Source organism: Pholcus phalangioides, unplaced genomic scaffold (assembly GCF_987345545.1).
Source record: "Pholcus phalangioides strain wild (caught in Gottingen) unplaced genomic scaffold, Ppha-v1.0 ptg000015l_1, whole genome shotgun sequence".
Taxonomy (NCBI): domain Eukaryota; kingdom Metazoa; phylum Arthropoda; class Arachnida; order Araneae; family Pholcidae; genus Pholcus; species Pholcus phalangioides.
In genome coordinates, this window is record NW_028301608.1 from 74643741 (window position 1) to 74665859 (window position 22119).

The 22119-nt window shown below is 39.4% G+C and overlaps 1 protein-coding gene across 5 annotated transcripts in view; it reads right to left on the reverse strand.

Annotated features, from left to right (window-relative positions):
- The window catches only part of LOC149076673 (large ribosomal subunit protein uL23-like), a 141931-nt gene that overhangs the window by 99071 nt on the left and 20741 nt on the right, over positions 1 to 22119 (reverse strand). The gene's annotated exons all lie outside the window — the stretch shown is intronic.

The window sequence follows — 22119 nt, forward strand, 5'->3', positions numbered from 1 at the left end:
TCAAAATTCACATGGAAGGGGGGAATAATAGTCATCAATTATTAAAATTTTATCATCAGTTACGAAACTGTTTCCCAAATTATTATTTATATAGTAATTGATCTTAGCTACTGTTCTTTAATCGACATCACTGCAGCATTTCTTGACTATGCTTATTTACTGAAACAATTGATGATCATCGGTTACGAAACCGCTTTAAAAATTTTCCTTGTCATTCTTATGCTATCAATGAAATAGACTTTCAGTAACGTATTACAATTTGTACTTTGACTATAAAAAGATTCAGATTTTGAATGGTACACCTTGATCCATAGGTTGAACAACATAATTGGTATTAAGTGGTACACATTCTCGATGCATTCCAGCTAAACAATATCAAAATAGGCACTAAATTAACATAGAAAGAATTGTTTTGAAAATTTGTTGTTTAACAACTTGGTCAAATAAAACAAAGTTTGTGTGACTTATAGAATTTTTCTAAACTAAATTTGCTGATACAAAAAGCATAATTTTTCCCTCTAACGTCGAATTAAACAAGAAATTTTAACATTAGACAGAAAACTCAGGGGAGATCGCAAAAGTTCGAATTATCCTAACTTTGAATTAACCAAGTTCTATATTGTATTTAAATATTATTTAAAGAACCAATTATATAATAACGACGCAGCCGAAACACGGGAAGAACCACACTATTTGTGCTAGGTACATTTTCTTTAATTAAGGTATATATGTTAATTATGTACACTTATTACATCGTAGGTATAATTTGGTTAGTCAGCTCTTCACATGAGCTGCTTACATCCTCTCGTTTGTACGTTCCCTCCTAGAATGTCTCTCTTTTTTGTCACCTCCTCTCCTTGTCCACCTCTCTCTCTCCTCCGTCCCTCGGCTCCTGGTATGCAGCTGTCCAGTCCCCCGATCTGACCCTTCCCACGCTTTCGTCGTGAAGGGTCATCACGGATCTAACACGCCCGAACACAAGTAAAAACTCTGCCTTCATGGTTGAGTTTTTCTTTCTTCTCCTTGCGCTGTTGTTGGCACCGTAGTATGCAATGGACTTGCCATGACTCGGACCCTCGGACACTCTTTGTTTATGCTGGCATACGTATTTCTCACGTCGAGATGGTGTAGAGAGAGAGAAAGAGCCCTGGTGATTATGCTTCTTCACCCCCTTTTATGACGGGATAGCCTTCTCATTAACGGACTCTCCTCATTTTCTCTTTCTTCCAACACAACAGTTTCCCAACCAGCTGGGAGAATGGGTGTTTCTTTTCTTTCTTTTTTTTACGCACACACAACACTGGACCCTTTTCTTGGAGTAATAACAGAGTGAAGTGAACAGTTTCCCTCACCCCAAGAAAGCTGGATACTGCATATACCAAATAATGATACTAATAAAAGAAACATTTACTGTATTCTAATGATCTACTTATAATTAATATGAAAAAAATTATCATAACTAGACTTATTTACAAAAAAAAGATTCACTCTTTTGCAATTTAATCCCAATTTTCTCTACTTAACCTTGATAAAGCATCGGCTCCCAAATGCTGCGCATCTGCCTTGTGAGTGATCTTTAAATTCCATCTTTGCAGGGCTAAGGACCACCGTAACAATTTTGGGCTTTTTGGAGTCGTTTCGGTTAAGTATTTCAAAGGCTCATGATCCGTTATAATCTCCACATTCAGGCCATGGATCCATTTTTCAAACTTTCTCAACCCAAATAATACTGCCCAAGCTTCTTTCTCTATACTGGCCCATCTCTTTTGGGTGTTGTTCAGCTTCTGGCTCGCGAAAGCGATAGGCTGGTATCTGCCTTCAACCCCTTGAGTTAAGTTGCCTACTGCTAAGTCAGATGCGTCAGTGTGTAACTGAAACGGCAGTTCTAAATTTGGTGTTGCCAGCCTGGTCACGTTGCACAGGCGTTCTTTAAGTTTCTCGAAAGCCGCATCTGCCTCTTCATCCCACGGGATGGTATTTGAAATATTGGATTTTGTCAGATTTGTCAGGGGAATCGATAACTCTGCAAATTTTTGTATGTAATTTCTATAGAACCCCATAAGCCCAAGCACTGATCTAACGTCCTTCTTAGTGACTGGCTTCTTTAGTTCTCTTATAGCAGCAATTTTCTCTTCATCTGGAGCGTGATTCCCCCCACCTATCTTATGTCCCAAGTATTTCAGTTCCTTCTGAGCAAACTTACATTTCTCTAAATTAACCGTGAAACCTGATTTCTTTAATTCCTGGAAAACTGAAATAAGGTGGTGTTTATGTTCTTCCCAGCTGTTAGAAAAAATTATGATATCGTCTATATATGCTTGTGCATACTCTTGGTGGTTTCTCAGAACGTTATTCATTTCCCTTTGAAATGTCCCTGCCGCACCGGATAATCCGAATGGCATTGTTTTCCACTGATATGTGCCGTTATGAGTGGCAAAGGAAGTCAAATGTTTACTGCCCTCATACATCTTAATTTGCCAATAACAACGCAACATATCTAAAAATGTTAACCAGTTTGCCGCTCCAGCCGTATATAGCAATTCTTGTGCATCCTTCATTGGGTAATTAGGCACTCGTGTAATTGCGTTTAGCGCCCTGAAATCAACGCATAACCTTACTGATGAATCCTTTTTACCCACACAAACGACCGGATGTGCTATTTCGGCTGTGGATGGTTCAATCAAATTCAATTCTAATAATTCCTGGACTTGTCGGTTTACCTCATCACTATATACCATGGGAATACTGTAACAATGGGGTTTCTTTTGAACCGCCCCTTCTACTAACTCTATTCGGTGTTCTCCTACCTTGGCAAGTTTTACTGGACCTTGAAACAACTCTTTAAATTCTATTAGTAATTCTTTCAATTCCCGTTTTTCCCTCGGTCCCAAATCAGAATTTTTTAAATCACATATTTTTTTCTCTACTACAGCTTCCTCCCCATTTACCGGTGTGAATTCTACCTGTCCGAAATCCTCCTCCCCCTCGAAAATTACATTCACTGCGTTTGCCCTAATTATATATTTCCGAATTTTGTTCTGATGCACATGTTTGCGACTACCGTCTTCTAGTTCAACTATGAATGAATGTTGGTTCTTTTGTTCCACAATTGTACCTGGCCCTTGCCATCGTGAGTATAACTTATTAGTGGAATCGGGAATCAACAGTATAACTGTATCTCCCACATTAAAAGTTCTATCCGTTGACCTCAGGTTGTAATATTTACCCATACGTTCCTGCATCACCTCCGAAGTTAGCTTAGCTAAATCTGCTGCATTTTGTAGTCGGTCCTTGAGTTTCTGTAGGTATAGCGAAGTGGGCATAGTGTTCAGTTGAGCGTTGTGATATTTTTCGGTCCAGGAAGATTTCAAAATCGATAACGGACCTTCTGGGGGTCTACCATACAGTAGTTGAAACGGTGCCACACCCGTTGTACTGTTAGGTACTTCTCTATAAGCCCATAAAATGTAGGGTACGTGTTCATGCCATTTCTTACCCATTTCTCTTATGGTATGATGCAACATACGCTTCAATGTTTGATTAAATCGTTCCACCAATCCATTGGATTGTGGATACTGAGGGGTCGAAAATCGTGGACTTACCCCAAGTATTTTTTCGAACTCTTTGGTCAAAGACGAATTGAAATTCGTCCCATTATCCGACGCTATCACATTGGGTATCCCAGTTCTAGAAAAGATTTGCAACAACGCCTCACAAGTACTTTTTGCCGATAAACTACCTAGTGGAATGGCTTCTGCCCAACGTGTATGCTGGTCCACTAAACATAAAATATACTTATGTCCCTTCGAATTCGGTGGATCTATGGGACCAATTATATCCACATTTACCACTTGGAATGGCAGATCAGGTCTTGCCACTGGGGTAATAGGTGCTCTATCTTTAACCTTTTCTCTTCTCGTTAGCTGGCATGCATTACACGATTCGCAGAATTTTTTTACCTCTGTTGACAAACCATCCCAAAAAAATGAATATTTGATTCTTTGGCTTGTTTTTCGTGCCCCATTGTGTCCTCCGAACACTGAAGAATGGGCTAAATTGATTACTTCTTCGCGCTTACACTTAGGCACTACTATAGTCCGTTTCAGGTTAACTTTGCAGTGAAGAGGAAGCTACGAGGGAACCGCATCACTCGTTGTTATGGCAACGAAAGCCTCTTAACCTATGTATCGATGCGCGGCCTCGGTAAGGTATGGCCGATTCTCGCCAATCTCGCAGAAAAAAATATTTTTTACGTGTAACGTAATGCTTGTAGAAAAAATTGCTGTCAGTAACAATTAGCTAATGAAAAAAAAAAACCATCGTCGATACTTTCAGAAATTGAAGTGCGGTTTTTGAAAAAATTTTTTTTTATTGAAAAGTATCTTAGTAACTCCTATTAACCCGGTTTTCACGTTTGAATTTGGGAATAGCCCCAAATAATAATAATAAAAATGATAAGGCAAAATTTAGAATTCTTTTACTCACTTTTCTTGCCGAAATTTCCGTCGCTCATCCACCCGAACGCATATACGTCGATGCCACTTGTTATCACTACAGTTTTAGTCATTTTTCACGGATTCCCATTCTATGGAATCCTCACTTGACGTTGTAGAACTATCTGATTCTCTATTACTTATTAATTGTTGTTGCTCCAACATGTGTTCCATCAGGCCACCTGCAATCCAAAATTCCTCTTCTTTTCAATAACGTGCTTTATGCATTATTGCCAAAAAGAGCGGAGAACGTTTTAGCGTGTCTATCTCTGGTGCAAAGCAAGATACAACTGTCACAGAAGAAAAGAATACACTGCAAGCCTAAACCATTGTGGGTCTCTCTCTCTCTTGCTTATTTATATTTATCTGGAGAGACACTGAAGGGGCATCTGGAGGAACAGCCTCTGCTGTGGGGGAGGAAGTTGGTGTGGGTGAAAAAGAGACATTACTTATGTCAACACCCTCCGCTATCGGCTATTGGAATCAGAAACCACCCCTATCCTACGAACACGGCAAGAGATAGATATAAAAAAAAAGGGGGGGCGCCTGGAACCGTAACCTACCCCCATAAAGAGAGCCTCTCACAACGGTATCGGCGCTGTCGTGAAAGAGGGACACTTCCTGTAATCTATGAGTGAATATCTGAATTCGTTGGAGGTTATTTTCGCGAGAAAAAAAAAACCTGATTGAATATTCGTCTGGGTGTGTAGGCCTATAACTACATGCAAAACTGAATGGAAAAGTGTATCTATTGGAAAATTCAACAAAATGACGATATAATATATATATATATATAACTGAGCAATCAAAAAAAAAAAAAAAAGCACGATAGTAATATTGGCGGGGAAAATTTTTTGGAAATCGCGCCAAAATGTTCTTGAGCTCGCCATGGATTTTTGATAATGGTAACCAATATTTTTCTAATTTAAAAATTTTAAACGAATATACATTGGTTCAAAATGGTATTTTTTCAGTATCTTTTTCGAAATCATAAAAAAATTTGAAATATTCTATATAAATGATCATCATAAACCTCCGATGTATGGGAACTATATTTTGCGGCGAAGGAATACACTCTCTACCTTTCTCTCCACTGCAAAGTTAACCTGAAACAAACTATAGCTGCCCAACAGCTTCTCCTAAAATATTATCCTTGTGAAATAATAAACCATCTACCACATAGTAGCCCGATTTCTTATTTCTTGCCGCTTCCCAAAATTTCACTAAATCTGGGCAATCCTGTTGCTCTTTTGAGAACCTTTCGGAATTTGATATAGTGTTCTCCGAATCCTGAGGGAAATTACTGATACCCGCCTCTTCAATGACACACAACCCTAACAAATTTGAATCCTTTTCCACTCCGGCTGTTATTCGTTCTTCGCTGGTATCTCCTAAGGTCGGATAATCCACATTTTGTCCCTTCAGTTCTTTTAGTGTATTGGGGTGTATGATCATTTCCTCAATCAACTCCGGGGCTACAGCACACATTGTTTCTTGGTGTAACACATTAGTGTTTATCCCTGAAGTAATCGCTACTGGTAATTGTACCAACGGAACCTGAACAGCATTTCCGAAAGCACCTTCAAGATAAATGGTCGCCGCCCCCTCTAAAGTTATCCCGGGAACCACATCAGCCCTCACGACAGTCATTTCGCTTCCGGAATCAACTAACGCCTGCACCAGTTTCCCGTTAATGCTCAAAGCACACCTTTCGAGTTCATTAAACTGGCTATTACAGCTCCTTAGATACCTTTCCCCGGACACTCTGGCGAGAACTGCCCCCTCCGGAACCTTACCTTTCCCTGATAATGCTTGGTGCACCACTGTTTTTCCTGATCTCGGATGTCCTCCACTTCTCCCTTGTCCCTTCAACTGTGGGCAAGCCTTTTTGAAGTGTCCCTTCAATCCGCAGGAAAAACAGCTCCTGTCACCCCTTACCGGTGAAGCTTGGTTCCCAATTTGGGAGTTTTCTATGATATGAGGGTCTTTCCCTTTTTCCTCATACCCATCCATTCCTCCATAGTGCCTAGGTTTCTCTGTATTGAATCCAGAAACCAAAAATGATTTGCTCTTAGCCAAGAAGTACTTGTCGCACTCCTGGGCTATTCCAATGGGTTCCAACCATTTCTCTTTGCTCGTATTCAGCTGGATATGTGCGCCAGTCTCCCGATCTAGGGGTGTTGATTAGAGCATCGACAACGATCAATTTATTAACCTTTTCAATCGTGTCGGCCCCCCTAAGTTTACAGTAATGTTCCCACCCTGTGATCAACCTGGATGCGAACTGTACGTGGTTTTCCTCTTGATACCGTTTGGCTTTCCTGAAATTTTCCAAGCATGCCTGCGCAGACGGCTCATATTCTCTGAGAATCAACATCTTCACATCTTCGTAAGAGACTATCGATTCCTCTGACAAATGAGTCAAAATATTTGCCGCTTTACTGCCCAGCAATGTTATCAAAATTTCGGCTTTCAACGGCTCTGGCACATTTTTCGTTCTAAAAGCTCTCTCCAAGATGAAGAAGAACAAATTCCAGCCTTCGGACTTCCGCGGTACCTCCACCGTCAACGCCCGAATACTTTTCAGATATGTTTCTACGGAACCGCTTTCTTCCGTCCTATGAGATCCATAGCCTGATCTGATTTTTTCTAGCTCCAACTCATTACCGAGTTTTAGTTTTTCTAACTCAAGTTGTTGTGATCGCTCTTCTTCTTGTTTTCTTTCCTCAACTATAGTTTTTAACCGTTCCTCTACTGCTTCTTCCTCAAAATTTTTACTTTTAAGTATTAACTTTCTGAGTTCAAATACTATGGCATTACCGGGATCTTCACCCAATTCTTCGGCAAGTACCCTTAAATCACATTTCTTTGCTTTCATTAGAAATAACATTATGAAATATTATTAATGTTAATTATACTCTATCAAAAATATTTTAAAATTAACCAAACAACTTGAATTTATCTCATCAGATCCAGCAATCTTAAGGTTTCAGATAAACATGCCACTCACCCCTTATTTCCAGGATCTCCATACAGCCTTGTTGTTCCAATGTGCCAGTCCCTCGTTGAAAACTCTTTCGCACTATTTCACGTCAGTTCGTCCTTTCGGTGTTCCGTCGATTCCTCCGTGCTGATTCTCCTACTGCTGACATCGTCACTCCTCCATCCAAGACAATGGATTCTATCATCACACACGCGCTGCCACCAATATAAATAACGACGCTGCCGAAACACGGGAAGAACCACACTATTTGTGCTAGGTGCATTTTCTTTAATTAAGGTATATATGTTAATTATGTACACTTATTACATCGTAGGTATAATTTGATTAGTCAGCTCTTCACATGAGCTGCTTACATCCTCTCGTTTGTACGTTCCCTCCTAGAATGTCTCTCTTTTTTGTCACCTCCTCTCTCTCTCTTCCGTCCCTGGTATGCAGCTGTCCAGTCCCCCGATCTGACCCTTGACCCTTCCCACGCTTTCGTCGTGGAGGGTCATCACGGATCTCACAAATTTTTTCAACACTTGTCACAATTTTACGTCTAATCAAAAAAATGTCACCCATTATTTACTCTCAACTAATAATCTTATATATAAATGTGAAAGTATGTATGTTCTTTATACAAATCTACAGTTTTAGACCGATCGTCGCCAGATTTTGCATATATACCAAACAGATCCGGGATTGAACCGTAGGCTACTTTAAAAGTTCGTCAGAGCTGGGCAAATGCCCGAAATGGGCGGAAAAACTGTCGAGCAACAATGGTTTCGGGGCCTCAGCAATCACTTTCGGAACGTTTACTTTGGTTACCGTGGTTCCCAACAATGCGTTTCAGACGTATATATGCCTTTACAATGGTTTGTCACACCTTTAATTCTGTTATTATAACAGTTTATTCATTTATAACGGTTTGTCACATTTCCCATCCTCCCAGTAATTGAAGAAAACCCGGGAAGCGCCGGGTATTTTTGCTTGCCTGTATACAGGGTGTCCTGTAAGTGGTCATGCGGCCTTTATCTCATCAACCGCCCATCGTATAAGTATAGTTACAATTTAAAAAATGCGTAAAAGGCGTTTGAATAATATTCGCTGCACAAGCAGGACGTATGACGTCGCTAACAACAGAGAACAACAACTACGCTGACAAAACTGGGAATAAAAATGTTCAACGTCGACTGATGAACTCAATGCTTGTCTCGAATCATCAACACTCTGGCACGAAGTTAAAAAATTATCATTATCCACAAACATGCGAGTTCAACTGTAAAATGACTCAGCACTGCTATCATTTTTACATCAGTTGATCAAACTTGGCAATGGAAGAATTCCCGTAGACCCAAGCACTTGACTGATTACTTTCCCAAATGGATTTTGCCAGTTGTTAAATTCAGTTCAAGAACTTGCAGACAAAGTCTTCCCAAACATTCAACAAAATCACCGAAACCATGACTGGCTTTGTGAGTGGCGTTCTCGGCATCGAAAAATGACAAGATCAACGAAAAAATCCTAAAAATTATTCCGGGACTCCACATCTTACAAATCGGTTGACACTGTCACAGACTCAGCGCAGACAGTTCTGTATCCTGCCGAATTTCTGAACTCGTTGGATATTCCGGGTGTGCCACCACACAATTTGACCCTCAAAGTCAGAGCACCTATAATGCTTTTAAGAAATTTGGAGGCACCGAGACTCTGCAATGGCACCAGACACTGCGTGAAGAAATTGCACAATTACATCATCGAAGCAACGATTCTAACTGGATATGCCAAAGGAGAAGACGTCTTCATCCAACGCATCCCAATTATCACTGAAGAAATGCCATTCACTTTCAAGCGATTACAGTTCCCAATTTGCCATGACAATCAACAAAGCGCGAGGCCAGTCGTTAGCAGTGGCAGGTATCAACCTACTTGAGCCCTGAATTTCTCACGGATAGCTTTTCGTCGCCTGTTCGCGTGTTGGAAATTTCAAAAATTTGTACATCTACACACCAGATGTAAAAACAAAACATATCGTGTATTATCCACAAGCGATTGCCCGAAGTTTTTAATTACAATATTTAAAAATAAAAGTAATTTTTTCTTACTTGATGCAGAAATTTTTTGATTAAGAAATAATTAATAAGCTATACATATATTAATTTTTTACGGGGCGGGCAACGTCGCCGGGTATCAGCTAGTCTATATATATAAAATTGATTTTCTGTCTGTGTGTATGTATGTATGTTCTCTATACAAATCTACAATTTTAGATCGATCGTCGCCAAATTTTGCATATATACCAAATGGGACCCGACTTGAACGATAGGCTACTTTAAAATTTCGTCAGCCCAGGGCAAATGCCCCAAATGGGCAAAAAACTGTCGGGCAACAATGGTTTTTGGGCCTCAACAATCACTTTCCGAACGTTTACATTGGTTACCGTGGTTCCCTAGCAAAGCGTTTCAGACGTGTTTATGCCTTTACAATGGCTTTCCACGTCTTCAACGCTGTCAATATATGTATAATATTTATGCCTTTATGATGGTTTGCCACATTTTCAATTCTCCCAGTAATGAGGTTTTTTGAATGACGTCATAATCATTATCAGCATCGCTTTGAGGGTCAGGAAAAGGGTGATCCTCATAGAAATCAGTGTTAAAATTGCCGATTTTACTGTAGAAATGCGGAAATTTAGTGGGGTTATCCGCCACATCAATAATTTAAAAAAATGTATTGAATTCTGAATTTTTGAAATATTGAGTTCGCTTAGAGATACGCACCCTTTAAAAAAGGAAACAAATGTTCACTTCTACGTTTCTTTAAATCTAAATTTGTTTATTTCATGAGTCGCGTGGGAAGTTGCCATATTGGTTAACTTGGACACAGTTTGTATGTCTCTCAAAGAAAGAGGGAGCTATCACGTGATCCAAAAAGCCTCATTGAAGAAGTGCAAGTGCCCCAAATGGGCAAAAAACTGTCGGGCAACAATGGTTTTTGGGCCTCAACAATCACTTTCCGAACGTTTACATTGGTTACCGTGGTTCCCTAGCAATGCGTTTCAGACGTGTTTATGCCTTTATAATGGTTTGCCACATTTTCAATTCTCCCAGTAATGATGTTTTTTGAATGACGTCATAACCATTATCAGCATCGCTTTGAGGGTCAGGAAAAGGGTATTCCTCATAGAAACAGTGTTAAAATTGACGATTTTACTGTAGAAATGCGGAAATTTAGTGGGGCTTTCCACTACATCAATAATTTTAAAAAAGTGTATTGAATTCTCAATTTTTGAAACATTGAGTTCGCTTAGAGATAAGAAGCCCAGAAAATTAAATACGAAGTGATTAGACGGACCTAGTTTTGAGTTGGATATTCATGCAAAATAACATTAGTTTCAACTTTCCATTTATATCTTCTCAAGCATGAAAATTAAAGTTTCAATATTCAACTGTATAAATTCATATAGTTTATAGGTTGTTTTAAAATTAATTATGGGCCCATAAAGTGCATCGAAGAAATTCCACAGCTTTAACTGAGCATTTTTGGAAGCTTAAACAGGCAGATCGATAACTTAAACAAGATCAACTGTGCCACGCATCACTCAAGTGATCCATAATTATATGTGCCGCGGATCACAAATAATCTGAGAATATGCCGCAAGTAACTTGAGTGATGTAGAACCGCACTGGGGGGGGGGCACTCAAGTGATCTGAAAATGTGCCACGGGCCGCTTAAATGCTCTGGAATTATACCACGGAACACTTAAGCGATCTGTAAATGTGCCGCTTAGTTCATTTTTAGAAAATTAGGTTTGAGGAGGACAGGCTGCATCAGATAACCCCAGGGCCATATTTGGTCCGCGGGCCAAGGGCCTTTATGCGATTCATCATTAGATGGGTTGGAGGGTGGGTCTCAACATTAGATGGGTTGGAGGGTGGGTCGCACAATTAGAGATAAATTTTGAGTTCATAGACTTCAAATAACAGTGAAATGAACTTTCATCCGAAATTTCAATTTAAAAAAATATTTTTTGCATTGAAAAAATAAATTTTTGATCGTGGGGGGGGGGGAGCACGAGCCCTCCCATGCCTCCCCCCCCCCCCCGTGTACATCTCTGATCTCACCAATATGCGTTAGGATTTACAGGGGCAGAGCTGATGACAAAATTTTGCTGACAAAGGGGGAGGGGGGTCAGAGTTTCGCTGACTTTAGCTGAGAAGGGGAGGAAGGGGGTTAAAAATGGCTAAAAATTTGCTTACGTAATACTTGAACGGCCCCTAAAGGCCGAAACACCGTACTGACGTGACGTGATTATTCCGAGTCTAGGTGTGGAAAACTTATCCATGCGATTTTTTGGGGGGTTGAGCCAGCTCTCCAAAATTAATAGGGGAGGGGGGGGGGTCTCGATCCCATTGGCCCAATATAAGTTTACGCCTATGAAGGTTCCAAGAACTTCCCTGTGAAAAATTGGGGTCCTCGAGAAAGATCTCAATCCAAAAGCCCGGTCCAACGGAGATAGGTTCATTTTAGTCGTGGAGGGAAGAATATGTAATTTTTTCACCCTCTCTACTGAAAAAATCGATCGAAACTATTTCTCTCTTTCCCCCCCCCCCCAGAATTAGCAGCCCTCCTCAAGATTTCCGCCTGTGAAAACCGCTTTCTTCCCTAGTTCCAGCCTTGGCTACCTAAATGTTTGGGTACTGGAAACAGGGCTGCAACTGGAGGGTCAAGTGTCCAGGGTGCCGGACCAGAGGGGGGCGCAAGTTTCACCCTTTAACCTCCCTTCAATATAACTTGAAATATTTAAAATTTCTAAGAGTGCTGCGAACGTAAATAGTTTGGGAATCCTTGATTTGTGTAAGGATTAAATTTCATATTCCTAGTATTAGAATGCAATGGTACCCGGCGCTCAGGGGCTTATTTTACTATTATTTGATTCCTCATCAAAGGCACCGGAACCTAGAAGCGGTGGATATTTGAGCTCCCACCCCCAATAAATTTTGTATGGGGCTGAGCCGCCCCACCAATAGTTTTTAGAAAAACAATGCAGTACGTCATCTGTTTTCTGCGTATGCGCTGCAGCCCCGTATATACGGGACGGCCAGCAACTTTCAGCGCTCTCTCCCCACCCAATGTTAATTTCTTCATGTTGGCGCCTCTGTTGTGAAGACTCGAAATATCGGGCCTTCGAACTTGTTAATAAGCTTAATCGTTGTTCACTTTACCTCCTCCCACTTTTTTGCTGTTGTCTCATGTCCCCATCCCGAACAAGGGTCACACTCAAAAGAAGAGATGCTCTTGCCGGGGTGATTGCGAGATAAGACTACTATAAGTACTTGTACTACTTGTACTATTGTCACAGAACAAGTGCATTGAGATTCTAAAGAAAAGTAAATAAATAAAATTTCGAGCAGATGATTTTTCAACTATTCAGAGAAATTTTTTGTCAAAAAGTTTTTTCTGAGCCACGTGTGAGAAACATATCCATTCGAATTTTTTGGGGGAGGCCGAGCCCGCTCTTCTAAAATGTTGGGGGGCTCGGGCCGATGGGCCGGATACAAGTTTACGCCTATGGTCCTGCATCTCTCCTCCAAATTGGTAATCTGTGCATTTGAAGTTTAATGCATACATATTTGTGTTGTAGGTCTAAGTGATCGCCGTGGCAATCGGAAGTTTTTTTTTCAAAGTTTTCAAACTCAAACTTTGAAAACCTTAGAAAATCACATTTTTTTAGTCCATTACCATTGCGCAATATTGGGGGGTTATAAGGGGGCCTCTCCTCTTCTGAAACAGAGCCGTCTTAAGGCCACCACATGGGCCCCCGGGCCAAGTGGTTTTTCGGAGGTCCTATCTGGTAAATCCTAGAAAATTTCGACCGGATCTCATTTTTGTGAGGACCCTCTTCTCGAGGCCCCCGGGCCGTGCCCGAGTGAGCCCATGCGTTAAGACGTCAATGCCCTGAAGATCAAAAATTAAAACTATTTTTGTATAGAATTAAAATATTGCAATAAAATAATTTCTTTCATACTATCTGTTAATTTAAAATTGTTTTCGAGTGTTAGTGACCCAAACTTTCTGTAAAGAATTAGATCTTGGAGCCCCTCCAAAAGCCGATTGTGCGTACACACCCGTGATTTTCGCGATGCGAAACGGTAACTACCACATAGCAGCTAGATGACAAAACTGTGAGTTTTTAGATTCGGTTTTTTTTGACACGATCTCGGGAAAGTTTCACAATTTCTCGTACAAATTAGATTACAAAGAATATGAAACAAATTTAAAAAATACATTAAAAAAAAAAAAGCAGGAGTATATTAAAGATAACTTTAAAAACACTGGGAAAAACAAACGACTACAATGGAAATGCATTAATGAAAATATATTAAATAAAAACATTGGACATAAGACACTGCCAGGACCCTATGGACTTGGCTAACAACTTAAATAATGACTTCACTACTAGGAATTTAGACACCAATGAACAAAATAATTTTTGCATGTACTGTATGGAACAAAATAATATATCAATCAGTTCGACCAACTCTATGTATTGTACTGAGATAGATCAAGAAGAACTGAAACAAGTAATAAGAGACCTAAAGGAAAGTAAAGCAAGTGGCTATGATGGACTAACCACTAAAATTATGAAAATAATTTCAAAATACCACCTAAATACATTAAAAAAAATTAATTGATCATTCTATTTTAAATGGTATCTTTTATCATGAATTAAAATACTCTCGTCCATCCTATATATAAAGCAGGAGATAGAAATGATCTGATAAATTACAGACCGATAGGTATACTTACAGTTTTTTTTCAAAAATAATTGAAAAATGTGTTAAAAACTAAAGTTATAGATAAAGTTATATAAAACTAAAACTAGTCTGTTTCCTAAACAGACAAAATTTCTTCTCTTCTAATCAATATGGATTCCAAAAAAATAAACACAGAAATGGCAATATTAGATTTAAGTAACTATCTAAACAATGGCTTCAATAATAATGTGCATTCCATAACTGTGTTCCTAGATTTAAAAAGAGCATTCGACTTCGTTGATCTGGAAATATTAACAAGTAAACTATTCTCAATAGGAATCAGAGGAAACATGCTTTAATGGTTTGAGTCATCTTATATATAAATGTGAAAGTATGTGTGTATGTATGTATGTATGCTCTTTATACAAATCTACAGTTTTAAGCCGATCGTCGCCAGATTTTGCATATATACCAAACAGGTCCGGGATTGAACCGTAGGCTACTTTAAAAGTTCGTCAGAGCTGGGCAAATGCCCGAAATGGACAAAAAACTGTCGGGCAACAATGGTTTTGGGGCCTCAACAATCACTTTCGGAACGTTTACTTCGGTTACCGTGGTTTCCAACAATGCGTTTCAGACGTGTATATATGCCTTTACAATGGTTTGTCACACCTTTAATTCTGTTATTATAACAGTTTATTCATTTATAACGGTTTGTAAGTTTTCCAATCCTCTCAGTAATTGCAGAAAACTCGGGAAGCGCCGGGTATTTCTTCTAGCCTATATACAGGGTGTCCTGTAAGTGATAATGCGGCCTTTATCTCATCAACCGCCCATCGTATAGGTATAGTTTCAATTTAAAAAATGCGTAAGGCGTTTGAATAATATTCGCTGCACAAGCTGGACGTATGACGTCGCTAACAACAGAGAACAACAACTACGCTGACAAAACTGGGAATAAAAATGTTCAACGCCAACTGATGAACTCAATGCTTGCCTCGAATCATGAACACTCTGGCACGAAGTTAAAAAATTATCATTATCCACCAACATGCGAGTTCAACTGCAAAATGACTCAGCACTGCTACCATTTTCACATCAGTTGACCAACCAGTAGACCCAAGCACTGGACCGATTACGATAGAACTTGCAGACAAAGTCTTCCCAAACATTCAACAAAATGACCAAAACCATGAGTGGCTTTCTGGCGCCGGAAAATGACAGTGTGAACAAGATCAACGAAAAAATCCTAAAAATTATTCCAGGAGACTCCACATCTTACAAATCGGTTGACGCTGTCACAGACACGGCACAGGCATTTAGTTCTGTATCCTGCAGAATTTCTGAACTCCTTTGGATATTCCGGGTGTGCCACCACACAATTTGACCCTCAAAGTCGGAGCACCTATAATGCTTTTAAGAAATTTGGACACACCTAGACTCTGCAATGGCACCAGACTCTGCGTGAAGAAATTGCACAATTGCATCATTGAAGCAACGATTCTAACTGGATGTTACAAAGAAAAAGAAGTCTTCATTCCACGTATCCCAATCATCACCGAAGAAATGCCATTCACTTTCAAGCGATTACAGTTCCCGATTCGTTTAGCTTTTGCCATGACGATGAACAAAGCGCAAGGCCAGTTGTTAGCAGTGGCAGGTATCAACTTACTTGAGCCCTGTTTTTCACACGGACACCTTTTCGTCACCTGTTCGCGTGTTGGTAATAGCAAAAATTTGTATATCTACACACCAGATGGAAAAAGAAAAAATATTGTGTATCCACAAGCGATTGCCTGAAGATTTTAATTAAAATATTTAAAAATAAAAGTAATTTTCTCTTACTTGATGCAGAAATTTTTTTGATTAAGAAATAATTAATAAGCTATACGTATATATACATTTTTTACGGGGCGGGCAACGTCGCCGGGTATCAGCTAGTACTTTAATAAAAGACAAGCAGTTGTGATTCAGAAAGAAATTAGTTTCATTCGAGACGTGAAGAAAGGAGTACCACAAGGATCTGTACTGGGACCAATACTATTTTTGATATATATATAAATGATTTATGCAATCTGAAATTAAATGGAAAGTTGATAACCTTTGCTGATGACACAGTGCTTTACGTAGAAGATACAAAAACATTAGATTTAATAAAAAAAAGTAAATGACCTAACAAATATTAACATCTGGCTAATAAAACAAATTAAAATTTAACATACAGAAAACAAAAAAAAAAAAATTATAAAAACAAGAAACATGAATCTCAATGAAAGCATACACCTGAAAATACATAATCATTGTCGTTGCCAAGATAATGGTGATTGCTATTGCCAATAAATAAAAAAAGTTCATGAGTACAATTATCTGGGTATAACAATACAACATGACCTTAAATGGAACTCGCACTGCGATATTTTAATCAATAAAATCAGAAAATATGCTATAATCATATATAAAATGAAAAACAATCGATGAAAATTCTTTGAGACTTATTTTATGCATGGATTCATTTAATCATTAATTATGCAATTTGTGTTTGGGGTGGACATTGAGGTGTTACATGTAATGTACTAACTGATATTCATAATACGTAATTTAATTATATAACCGTGATTATGACTCAAAATGAGAAATCTAGCATTTTAACATACCTTAATCGTAAATATATAAATAGAAATACAATGTAACATGTCTAATCTTTATAGAAGCTGTTGTCTGAAACATGTGATTATAACCCCCTTTACACCTGCTGGAAGGACTTATTAAGTCCCTTGGGGTCACAAAGTGTTTGTATTTATGTGTTTGTACCTATATGCATGTTTGTATTTGTATATAAATTGAAGAGCCAAAAAAACTGGTACAGGCATGCATATGCAAATAAAGAGATACGGAACCAATCAGAATACGGCGCTGCGGTCAGCAACGCTTATACAACACAACAAGTGCCGCTGTGGTGGTCGAGTGGTCATAGTGACGGACTCGCATCGCGGGGACCCGGGTTCGAGCCCCACCGTCGCCACAGTGGTGGTCGGCTGAAGTTGGTTTTCTGTGGTTCCCAACTTTGAGGCGCAAATGCGAGCCGATCTCCCCGTTAAAAAGTCTCGCCACAGAGAGCAACAGTCCTACAAACAGTACAAATATTCAGTCACTACACATCACTCACTTCACTTCTGAGATATAGATGGCAGCACTGAAAAATCATACACAACACTAGATACGCACTCAGACTATTAGGTACACACACTTACACTTCCGGCACAACTCACTAGGTAGTAAATTGCCCATGGCGATAGACCTGAGTCGTGCTCGGTTTCAAAAAAAAAAAAAAAATAACACAACAAGTGTCTGGCATAGTTGTTAGATCGGTTACTGCTGCTACAATGGCAGGTTATCGAGATTTAAGCGAGTTTGAACGTGGTGTCATAGTCGGCGCACGAGAGATGGGACATAGCATCTCCGAGGTAGCGATGAAGTTTGGATTTTCACGTACGACCATTTCACGAGTGTACCGTGAATATCGGGAATCCGGTAAAAAATTAAATCTACGCCATCGCTGCGGCCGGAAAAAGATCATGCAAGAACGGGACCAACGACGACTGACGAGAATCATTAAACGTGACAGACGTGCAACCCTTCCGCAAATTGCTGCAGATTTCAATGCTGGGCCATCAACAAGTGTCAGCGTACGAACCATTCAACGAAACATCATCGATATGGGCTTTCGGAGCCGAAGGCCCACACGAGTACCCTTCATGACTGCACGACATAAAGCTTTACGCCTCGCCTGAGCCCGACAACACCGACATTGGACTGGAAACACGTTGCCTGGTGTGACGAGTCTCGGTTCCAATTGCTTCGAGCTGATGGGCGTGTACGGGTATGGAGACAACCTCATGGACCCTACATGTCAACAGGGTTGCTGCATGTTCAACCTGATGGAGGCTCTGTGATGGTATGGGGCGTGTGCAGTTGGCGTGATATGGGACCCCTGATACGTCTAGATACGACTCTGACAGGTGACAGGTACGTAAGCATCCTGACTGATCACCTGCACCCATTCATGTCCATTGTGCATTCCGACGGACTTGGACAATTTCAGCAGGACAATGCGACACCCCACACGTCCAGAATTGCTACAAAGTGGCTCTAGGAACACTCTTCTGACTTTAGATACTTCCGCTGGCCACCAAAATCCCCAGACATGAACATTATTGAACATATCTGGGATGCCTTGCAACGTGCTGTTCAGAAGAGATCTCCACCCCCTCTTACTCCTACGGATTTATGGACAGCCCTGCAGGATTCATGGTGTCAATTACCTCCAGCACTACTTCAGACATTAGTCGAGTTCATGCCACGCCGTGTTGTGGCACTTCTGCGTGCTCGCGGGGGCCGTACACGATATTAGGCTGGTGTACCAGTTTTTTTGGCTCTTCAGTGGATATATATGTTGTATTTCTACGTAGAAAGAAAAGTTCCCTCATGTACTAGGTGCTGGTGTACCCCCCATGTTTTCGGATTCTTGGAATGTGCTTGAGAACGGTAATGTAAATATAGGTCACGCTGTCTGCGTGGGAGTGTATAGAAGAAACCCATGTACTCGCATCAGTTGAGGTTTGTCTTTTGCAAAGGGTGGCAGCAGCTCTCATCTGCTCTCACCACTTTAAATAAATTCTCATTTTTCCTGATGTTATGGAATTGCTACTGAATCTACGTGTCTATATCTTAATATAAATACACTACGCAAATTGTTTTTTTTAAATACCACAAATAAGTCGGTAGGATATTAACTCAGTGGAATTGTCAAGGCAAGAGATATCAAGGAAAAAGATGCCAAGAAGAAGAAGATCTCAACCTCTTCTATCGTCATCATCATTCTTATTCCCTATGCCATCCGTTCCTGTATCAAATCTACCACCATCGCTGAAATTCAAACCACCTATATTCGATGAAAACTCGACCATGGCAGTGGAGGATTATTTGAAACTCTACTCATCAATGGGTAAGATTATCGGACTTGAAGATGCGGCACTGGTAATTCTTCTTCCTCAGTTTCTTGGAGGCCGCGTGCTGGATTCTTTCTTGACTCAATATGACGTTCATATGTCATGGTCCACAGCATCTGAAATTTTGAAGAGCATCATTCCCACAAAACCGTTGAAGTATTTCACACTCTTCAATGAAACCAAAGTGTCTGATCTTCCTGATGGACTTGATAACTATTATGCTACCAAGTGCAAATACGGAAAACTCGCGAAACTAGAAGATAAGCAAATCATAGAAGGACTCACCCATGGATTACCTCCTAATATTCAACGACTAATTATAGTTAATGAGCCAAATACAACCGAAGAATGGTATCAAATTGTTTACAAATTGATAAACGTTGCGGAAAAGATGCACTCGTCTCCATCACACACATCAGATCCAAAACCTGGAATTCAAACGAAAGTTAAGATGCCTTTTCATGTACCTTCTCCTGAGCGGCAAATGTTCAATTCATCAAAAATGCCTCAACAACCTTGTCCAAGACATCTCGAGCAGAAAAATCAGCGTCATTATCATTGGCTGTCCGATTGCCATCTTCCAAGAGACCAGTATCGCAAGAATAATCCACATAACAATAATATGGCGTGCTCATCACAAGCTACCCATGGATGTCAGCCAAGCCAACCGAATAAATGCAACTGCGACAGTGGAGAGAGCACGAAACCAAAGCAAGGATTCTGACAGCTATTGATTGAAGGTATATCAAGAGGACAAAAGACTATACCAATGTTTCCAGACACAAGTGCCAGTATAAATGTCATTCCTCTACACCTACTAGCGAACTTTCACAACTGTCCCGATATCAACGGCAAGGACAATGTAACTGTTTCTACATTCGGTGGCGACATTAATAGTATCGGTTCCGTCAATTTGCTGATCAGAATTGGAACTATTTCAAGGTATCTGAAATTTTTTGTATTAGACGCTCCTCAAAATTTTGCGTTATTATCTTTAAAGGAATTTCGGAAATTTTTCTTAAAAATTGGTTTTGTAAATTTCTGTGTTTTGCAATTTAATAAGGTTATTTCTATTTCAAATAGTAATTATAATATTGGTATCGATAGAAGTTTCTATATATCTCCTATGATTCCAATTTCTACTAGAGTTGAAAAGAAGGACTGCTCTAAGTTAGAAGCAAAGGAACACATTGGGCCATTGGTTAAACAATATCATAATATTTTTGCAAAATCAAAATATGATGTTCCACCTTTAAATATTGATTCCCCTAGATTAATTCTGAAAGACAAAACACCGATTCACCTTCACCCTTATAGACCGCCCTTTTCTGATTCATCAGAAATCAGGAAACAAATTTCAGACTTGGTGAAATATCAAATCATTGAGCCTTGTGCATCACCGTGGGCTTTCCCAATTTCTCTGGTAAAGAAATTAGCTCATTTGGACTATAAGTGAAAAAGAATGCATTGCAATTTTAGATGCAATCCAAAAGTTTCATGTGTATCTTCACGGACGCCATTTTACGGTCTACACTGATCACTCAGCTCTTCAGTATCTTCAAAACATCAAAAATCCCATTGGTAGGTTATTCCGATGGTCATTGCGTCTTTCACAATACGACTTTACTGTAAAGCATATCAAGGGAAATTTCAATGTTGAAGCAGACATGTTATCACGTCTTCCCATGGTTCAATTTTTATCACCTACCGAAATTATTAATTCACAAGAAGATACAATTCTGTCTGACAAAAGATATTTCAAAGATAAATATAATGTCATTTACATTCAGAGAAAAGGCATTCGAAAGGTTTTCGTACCAGAATCCTTAAGAAAAGAACTCATTCTCAGAGCGCATACAAAACATGGCCATACTGGTATTACTCAAACTATTAAACTGCTGTCTCCTCGATATTATTGGCCCTACATAATTAGAGACATCAAAAATTTCATTAAATCTTGTACAACTTGTCAGACTCTAAAAAAACCTGTAGGACCAACATTAGGGGTTTTAGGAAATTTACCGGAAGCCAAAGTACCCTTTGATTTACTTGCTATGGATACAATTGGAGGTTTGACCAAGTACGGAAGTACGAAATCTTATCTTCATGTGGTTATAGATCACCATTCTAGATTTGCATGGGGATTTCCTTCCAAATCTACTTCCATCAATGCTTATATCCAATGCCTTAATAAGATTTTTGAAACTGGAAAACCAAAATTATTATTAACAGACAGAGCACCTTCATTTACGAGTCCCAGATTTCGGAAGTATTCAAGTAAACAAGGGATAAAACATATTTTAACATCAAGCGCCAACCCATCTACAAATGGTTTAAATGAAAAGTTAAATAGAACTTTAACTGAAAGGTTGAGAATATTGTATTTTGAGAATCAAAAAACTCTTGGATAAAGCATATAAAAACGATCTTGGAACAATACAATTCAACTCCTCATACAATTAAAGTATTCCCACCTCAGTATCTCATGTTTGGAGATATCTCTTCCGATTTGACAGAGCATGTAAACCCATATCCACCTCTGGAAGAAGCTAGACGTTTAGCATATTCTAGATCCCAAAAACAACATGAAAAGAGCGCTGCTCTCCACGAAAAGAAACATCCACCACATAATTTTCAGCCAGGTTCAAGTGTTTCCCCATCCAGATAACGGAAAGTTGTGTCCAACTTACACTGGACCTTACACTATAATATCAATATTAAGTCCACAAAATGTTGAAATAGACAGACCGAACCAACCCACACGAAGGAATAGTGAAGTTATACACGTAAATAAGTTAAAACCATATTTTTGTGATGTTCAAAATGAAAACAATGATCACATTGTTGAAAAATCATGTTATTTTAGTGAATTACCA